Source organism: Diceros bicornis, unplaced genomic scaffold, assembly GCF_020826845.1.
Source record: "Diceros bicornis minor isolate mBicDic1 unplaced genomic scaffold, mDicBic1.mat.cur scaffold_255_ctg1, whole genome shotgun sequence".
Lineage (NCBI taxonomy): Eukaryota > Metazoa > Chordata > Mammalia > Perissodactyla > Rhinocerotidae > Diceros > Diceros bicornis.
Genome location: NW_026691132.1, coordinates 447,372 through 455,398, shown reverse-complemented (window position 1 = coordinate 455,398; position 8,027 = coordinate 447,372). Strand labels below are relative to the sequence as shown.

The window sequence follows — 8,027 nt, the reverse complement described above, 5'->3', positions numbered from 1 at the left end:
CTGTGGAGTAGGAAAGAAGTAAAAAGAATAGACCATGGAGTGTAGAACCGAGAGAACATAACGGTACTTTCTTGCCTGCATGTGTCAGATGGCACAGAGCACTGACTGTTCTCGCTGCTGTCTGTGCAGACCTGCGGGTGCCCCCTCACCCAGGTCTGTGTGTTCACCCCTCTTTGCCACTCACAGGCCCCCTCCACATCCTAAAAGAAGTCAGGCCTTACTTGTGAGGGGGTTGTCTCACACGGGAGACACCTAGGAGAGCCCCTGCAGGCATCAGAGCAGCCCCTTCAGCATCTCCATCAACTTCCTCCCTTCCCCTCTCTCACTTTCCACACCCAGAATGACCCCTGCTCAGTATTCCACATCCCCATGATCTTCCTCCCCCAGGCTTGAGAAGGGTGGGGTAGCCACTGGCTTGGACATCATCTGCACCTTCCATTCTGACCCCCGCAGGTCCCGGGCTGGACAGAGAGTGACTCTACTGGGAGCTGAGCCATGAGACTCAGCGCATCACCCACCTGGCCTCCTTCACCCTGGACTGGGACAGCCTCTACTTCAGTGGTGAGGGGCTGTGCTACAGCCATGCTGTCTGTTCTGTGTTCCCTCCGTTGCTCTAAAGTGAGCTATGATCCATCTCTCTATCCTCCTGCTCTGGGTTCAGTCTTCTCATCACTGTGTGATCACTGGGTCCATCCACCTTTCAACTTATTGCCTTCCCCCTGAACACCCCTCCACTCGTCCCCTCTGCTTTCCCCTCTGCTTTTCCCACAAAGGTCACTACATCCTTTCTCTCCCTTAATTCTTTATGTTCATCCCAACTCTTGCTCAGCTCCTCTCGCCTTCTCTCCACAGGTTACACCTATGGAGCCGTGGCCCCGACTACCACCAGTGAGTATTCCTGACCCTGATCTCCTGTGTCCCATCTGCATTTGTAGTTTGGGAGCACTTGTTCTCCTTCACCTGCTGTCCTTAGTGAGGGAAGGACCTGGAAGGGCCCTAATTCATCCCTTCTCTCCCTCCCGGGTTCTGGTGGACAGTCCCAGCCCAGTGTGAGAAAGCCTTAGACACAAATATGTTCTCCACCACATTCTGACCCCACATGGTTTTCACTTTAATTCTCCTAAAGCCCCGCTCTTGGTCCTCCTTTTCCAGGTATCCCATCCATCTGCCCATTTTTCTGCCTATCTGTCTCTCCTCTGATTTCAGTCACTCTTGTTCACCTATCACTCTCTCTTGGGCTCCTCTCATCCACAGGCTTGCTCATCCCTCTACTCACACAGTCACCGGTCCCCTCACTCTCATTTATGCTTCACCTGTGAATGGTGGTCCTGAGACAGCCAGTGCTGGAGCCCATGTGAGCCTCGGGTCTCCTCCCACTCTGTCCCTCCCAGATGACAGCCTTATCCACAGCTCCCGAGCCGGCCACCACGTCCCTGCATACTTGATCATCACCTGTGCCACCAGAAGCCACCACAGGTATCTGGGTGCCCCTTTTCCTTCCCAAGAGAAGCTCTCTGGCCCCACTCCCCATGAGCCAGGTGTGATCCAGGAGCTGGGAAGCCAGGGTATGAAATTCTGGTTTTAGGACAATCATGCTGATCACAAAGATTATACCAACGATTCAGTCTAAAGCCAGCTCTCAGAGAGCCCCTAGACTTGTGAAATTAACACACCATTATAATACAATGTGGGATATTTTGGGGAGAGGCACCTGGCATAATTTGGAGGGAAGGAGCTTGCTAGAGAAAGTTACACCAGAAGTCTTTAAGAATGTGTAGGAGGGACCCTGGCAAATAGAGGATGAAGGATTTTCCTGGCAGAAAGGATTCCGTGAGCAAAGGCTCCGGCCAGAAACAACATGCCATATGGGGAGAATAGAAACGAATTTGGGTTGCATGAAGCATAATGTTTAACCGTCAATAGATGGATAAAATGAGACTGAAAGGTCAGCAGGAGCCAGATTGAGTAGAGCCTTGAGTGCCAGGTCAAGAAGGTTGAACTAAACACTGAAGGCCATAGGGAGCCATGGGTGGTACTAGAGCAGTGGTGGCCCTAGTGAGGTATTCATTTCAGAAAGATTCTTCTAGTAGTCCATGAAGAACATCCTTTAGACAGAGCATCCAGTGAGCCTGCTGGGGTGTTTGTCCGGGTGAAGGAAGTTAAGACCTGAGCTAGGACAGGGATGGAGAGAGGGAGTGTATGTGAGGACCAGTGTGCAAGGTGAATGGGTGTTACTGGGAGGGAGGAGGAGCTGAGTAGACATGCTGGTTCTGACTTGGGTGACCACACGGGTGGGTGGTGGTGCCACTGGGACAGAAGACGACAGATTATAATGAGTGCAGGACTCTGGGCTGGTCTCAGGCCAGCTTTCGGAGATGGCCATCTCTCTCCCTCTCGTCTTGCAGCTTTGGGGCACAATTTGAAGACCCTCACAGTCAACGTCACCATCTCCACCCTCCGGTATTCATCAGACATGAGCAATGGCTAGGCCACGTTCAACTTCACTGAGAGGGTCCTGCAGAGCCTGGTGAAACCCTGGTTCCAGCAGCTCCTGGTGGGTTAAATCCCACCCAGCCCCTCCTCCAACCCCTGTCCCTCCTGCTCCTCCTCCTCCTTCCTCCCCAGCTGGATCATTGTTCAAGAAGAGCAGCCTGGGCCCCTTCTACTCAAGTTGCAGACTGGTCTCCCTCAGGTGAGACCCTCCCCTCAGCATTTGCCCCTAATGACCACTTATGTGACCACCCCTCTCTGTCTCCCAACTGTCCTCCCATTTCCTCTTTCCTGTTCTGGCCCCCACCCCCAGAGGTTTCAGGACCTCTCTCTAGAGTCCCCACATCCCTCTCTCCCCAGGCCTGAGAAGGATGGGTCAGCCACCTGTGTGGACGCTGTCTGCACCCACCACCCTGACCCCGTGGGACACCATGCCTCTGTGCTGGGAGCTGAGTGTCGCCACCTGTCTGCTCTTCTTCTCGGTGGCTCCTGGCTCTGCAGCCCAGAGTTTATCCATCAAGAGAGAGCACCAGCTACATTTCCGCATCATCAGCTGGAACCTCAGCATCTCGGAGCCCACATCTTAGGAGTACTCCGCCCTGCTGAGAGACACCCAAGACCAGGTGGCGTCTCCCACTCCCGTCTCTCCTTGCCCTGATGGCACCGTCATTCCTCCATCTGACTTACATCTGTTATGTGATTGTTTCAACCCTTCACTTTCCCTTCATGTCTGGGTTCTCTCAGTCCCCAGGGGTGGTGTCCTATCTGCCTTCCCCATTTCTCACATGGGTAAACTGAAGCTCAGAAAGGGGAGTATTGTGCCTAAGGTCACACAGTGAGTTAGGGGCAGAGCCAGGATTAGAAGTCAGGTCTCCCTTGTCCCAAGGTCTGTGATATTTCGCTGGCTCCAGTGGCCCCCTGCATCCCCAGGAGACCTTCATCTCACCCACTCTCCCTCGCGTTTTTTCTAGGTCACCACGCTCTACAGCGGCAGCCAGCTTTGAGACATATTCCACTCCTGCCTGGTCACAAACTTGATGTAGGTTGAGGAGATTGGAAGCATTGGCTGAGCTGGTGGCTGATGACTCTGATCTCCCGTGACACATCATTGATCTGGAAGTCACTTACATCGTGGCCATTCTGCCCCACATCCCTGTCAGCTAATCCTAACATCTCCTTCCATAAGTTTTCGGGGGATGAGAAAAGCATTAACATTTGGTGCCACCAACCTCCAGCATCCTGCTCCTCCTCCTCTTCTGGAGACTTTCAACAAATATCAGCAGTCTAACTGTGCTCTCCAATAGTGGAGCCACTAACCACATGGGGCAATTTAAATTTTTTATACACCTATTAGGATACGATTCACATATTGTGTGTGGAGAGGAGTGTATTTTTTAGGTTTTTCTATATACAATATCTTCTCATCTGCAAAACAAATAGTTTTACCTCTTCCCTTCCAATCTGGGTTTCTTTTATTCCTTTTTCTTGCCTAATTACCCTCATTAGAACCTTTAGTATCTGTGATTAACATACGAGATAAGGGAAGACATCATTGTCTTGTCCCTGGTCTTAGGGGGGAATTTTCAGTCTTTCACCATTGAATATGGTGTTAGCCGTGGGTTTTTCATCGATGCTGTATATAGGTTGAGAAAGCTTTTTCTATTCCTAAATTGTTGAGTGTTTTCTTTTTTAGACATGAAGGGCGTTATATTTTGTGAAATTCTTTTCTGTATATGGGGTCGAGATTGCATGTTATTGGCCCTTATTCTATTAATATTGTGTAACACATAGTCAAGTTTTCAGATATTAAGCCAACCCTTCAACTAGAGGTGAGAGGTTAAGATGTTCTCAAGTTTTTCCTGGGCGTGCCACAGCCCTGAGCCCTTGTGGCCTTCAAGATGCCCGCAAATACACTGGAGCTTTTCAAAGCCACCTGTGGACATCTCATGCCCCCAATTTTTCTTCTAAGTTTATGGCTCACCTCTTGCCTGCCTCAGCTGGTATCACTCCCTCAGGCAACTACAATAGAAAACAATTAGCCCTGAATATTTTTAGCAAGTGCCCTGGGGACAGACTTTCCTCCCTGGGCAAGCTCTGACTCAAGTAACGTCAAGCTCTGAACATGGGGCTTTTTCAGGGAGCTGCCAGGAAGGTCAGCTAGTGACAGTTCGATGGGGATGGGTCTTTTCAGAGCTCTAAACCCATTATGGCTGCTTGGCTGCTGGTTGTCTCAGCTACCATGGTTCTGAGACTGATGGTTTTCAAAGTTATGGAGGATATTGTGAGAGCAGGATGGGAATAGTGCAAGTTATAATGCCACAAAGTTTGCTCCCGTTATCAAGATTCCACCATGTTTCTTCACTAAACCCTCCTCAGATTCTTACAAGCCGTTGATTAATTTCTAGACTTATGAAAAGTTGATTTTGACCATTTTTACCAGTGTTCTCATTGTTTTTATGCATTTGCAGAAAACCTTTCTCAAATGTTTCAAAAATGTTCTCCCTGTGGTTATTTATTTATAAATTAATTACTTAAAATGAAATTACATGAGAAATTCAGTTCCTCACTCACACACACTAGCCACATTTTAAGTGCTTGATAACAACATGGGGCTAATAATGAGTGTATTTGGTAGTGCAGACAAATGTTTACATTATTGCAGAAAGTTATCTTGGACAGAACACAGAAGCAGGGAATCTAGAATCAGGGTAGAATTCTAGACACCCTTGTTCATCCCTTGTGCCCTTCCATGTCTGTCCCCCACAGTAACCACACTGGAGTGGACTCCTTGTGTACCTTGCCGCCTTGGCACAGAGATTGGACAGAATTGCCATCTATGAGGAATTCCTGTGTCTGACCCAGAATGGACCCAGCTGCAGAACTTGACCCTGGACAGGAAGAGTGTCCTTGGGGAGGTTAAGGCTCCCTAGTCATTGGGAAAGGAAGTCAGGCTTTTCTGGGGACTCTGGATGCCTGGGGCTGAGAGAGCATTGAACTTTCTCAGGCTGACAGGAGGTGGCATAGTCCCCCAGTCTTTACCCACCATAGAGAGAGAGACAAGGACACCAGTGTAATATTGGAGGCCGTCACCTTCTCCTAGACAGCTCTGTGACCTCAAGCTAGTCACCTCCCCTCTCTGGACTTTTGTTTCCTTATCTCTCCACTGAAAGCCACTGGGCCAGATGGTCAGTGAGGGCCTCCAGCTCTGTGTGAAGCAGTCTTACAGGTTTGGGTGTCATGTGGTTTCTGATCCACAGGCTATAGTTTGCCAAGTCCCACTCTAGACGAGCACCAATGCACTAGAACTTTCTGCAGTAGTGGAATGTTCTATATCTGTGCTCTCTAGTGCATAGCCGCATGTGGCTGTTGAGTACTCGAAGGATGGTATTGTGACTGGTCTTTATTGTTACTGATTTTTAATGTTACTGAGGTACCAGATTTTTCATTTTATTTAACTAAAATTAATTTTAATTCAAAAAGAGACTTGTTTGTGCTCCATATCAGACAGCACACCTCTAAGAGTTTGTATGGATAGAGGTACAAGTAGGGGGGCCTGCACCCCTCCCCCCATGCCCACTGAGTGCTGTGTGTCCTCCCCTCCTGGAGTTTATGTTGTAGCTGGCAATAACAAGAATAGAGAATTGAAACTTATCAATTATTTGATGTGAACAAACTCATACTTGGAGGCGGTATTCAGAGAAGACTTTCTGCAGGATATTACATTGTATGTTAATCCTAGAAAATGAATATTAAGGAAATAGATAAAGGAGAAGGGGATGATGTGTTTCCAGGCATGGAAGAACACTTTTGAGTGGGATTTTACAAATTTAGAGAGATCCCATAGGCTTGCCAACTGTGATGACCCATTTTCCCCCCGACCGTCCTAAGAAAGTCCAGCCCAAATTCAGTCCTCTGTGCCCAGAGGTATGAATTTGGTTTAATTTATTACACTTTTGTTCTGTGATAATGGTCTTGGATTTTGTAGCAAAGTGTGCTCACTTTTTAGAAATGAAAACTAAAATTGGGTGAAACATCATGATGTCTACTTGACTTTAATATTTCATTGAAAACATGGGATGAATCAAGGGTGGCAAGTGTTAATAATTTATACATTGATGAAATATTGTTTTAATTGGATGGAATATACATTGTTAAATCTAGATGATGGATGTTTATGAGACTGTTCCCTTTATTTTTCTGTGTCTAAAAAGTTTTATTAACAAGAGTGAAACACACTCACATGCATTCTCCATTTCATTCACTTCCAGAATATTCTCCCAACAGAGATGATACCTTGACTCGGAAGCCTGGTAAACCTGCAGGAAGCCCCAGCCCATGGTAGGGGACGAGTATGTTGATGCTATGTCTCATTGAAGAGAACCGTGTGCACAGTGTCTTGGATGATGAAGAATGTTGGCCAACCCTTGTCAAGGAGGGTTGAGGCACAGTGGGTTCACCAGGAGCCCTTGGGCGATGACAGGACGTGGCTTACCTCACCACTTGTCTCCCCAGACCTCCCCTTCTGGGCCCTCATCCTCATCTGCTTGGCGGGACTCCTGGTGCTCATCACAGGCCTGATCTGCTGTCTCCTCGTAAGCCATGACATGTTGCTTGTCTTCTTCTTATTGCGTTGTAAGAGCTCTTTATATATTATAAATACACATCCTTTTATAGGGATATGTTTTGCAGATGTTTTCTCCCAATCTGTGCGTGACTTGCCTTCTCCTTCACAACATGAGTCATTGGGGAAATGTAAGTGACAGTCATCATGAGATTCCACCACACTTGAGAATGGCTAAAATTAAAAAAACTGACTATAGCAACTGTTGTTGAAGATTTCAAGTCACTGAAACTCTCATCGAGTGCTGGTGAAAAATAGCTTGGATGCGTCTTTAATAATTACATACGTCTACCCAGCCATTCCTCTCCTAGGAATCCATCTAAGGGAAATAAACACATATGTCTATACACAGACTTGTACACACATGTTGATAACAACCTATTTATAGCAGACAAAAACGGAAAACAACCCAAATGTCCATCTACTGGTGAACGGATACACAAAGTGTGGTATATCCCCACAGTGGAATACTATTCAATCATAAAAAGGAATGAATTTTTTTTCTTTTTTAATTATTCTATTGAAATTATAAAGAGTTTTAACATTGTGTAATTTCGGGTGTTCATTATTATTTGTGAATTTCTGTATAGACTGTATCGTGCTTAGCAGCGGTAGTCTAACTTTTTTCCATCACCATGCATATGTGCCCCTTTAACTTTTTCACTCAACCCCCAGCCCCCTTCCCCTCTGGTAAGCACTAATCTGTTCTCTTTATCCCTGTGTATGTTTATCTTCTACATATGAGTGAAATCATGCATATTTCTTTGTCTGGCTTATTTCATTTAACATCATACCCTCAAGGTCCATCCAAGTTGTTGCAAACAGGATGATCTTGTCTTTTTTTTCTGGCTGAGTAGTATTCCATTGTATATAATACATACCACATCTTCTTTATCAATTCATGTGTAGCAGGGCA

The 8,027-nt window shown here is 46.9% G+C and overlaps 2 long non-coding RNA genes across 2 annotated transcripts; both read left to right on the top strand.

Annotated features, from left to right (window-relative positions):
* Positions 1 to 436: 436 nt before the first annotated feature.
* Positions 437 to 1,354, top strand: LOC131402757 (uncharacterized). The gene is made up of 3 exons (XR_009218942.1): positions 437 to 561; positions 853 to 888; positions 1,255 to 1,354. It is a non-coding gene; the product is annotated as an uncharacterized LOC131402757 (long non-coding RNA).
* A 1,072-nt stretch (positions 1,355 to 2,426) lies between these two features.
* LOC131402756 (uncharacterized) lies at positions 2,427 to 3,516 on the top strand. Its single transcript, XR_009218941.1, has 3 exons — positions 2,427 to 2,692; positions 2,851 to 3,113; positions 3,462 to 3,516. It is a non-coding gene; the product is annotated as an uncharacterized LOC131402756 (long non-coding RNA).
* The last annotated feature ends 4,511 nt before the right edge of the window (positions 3,517 to 8,027 follow it).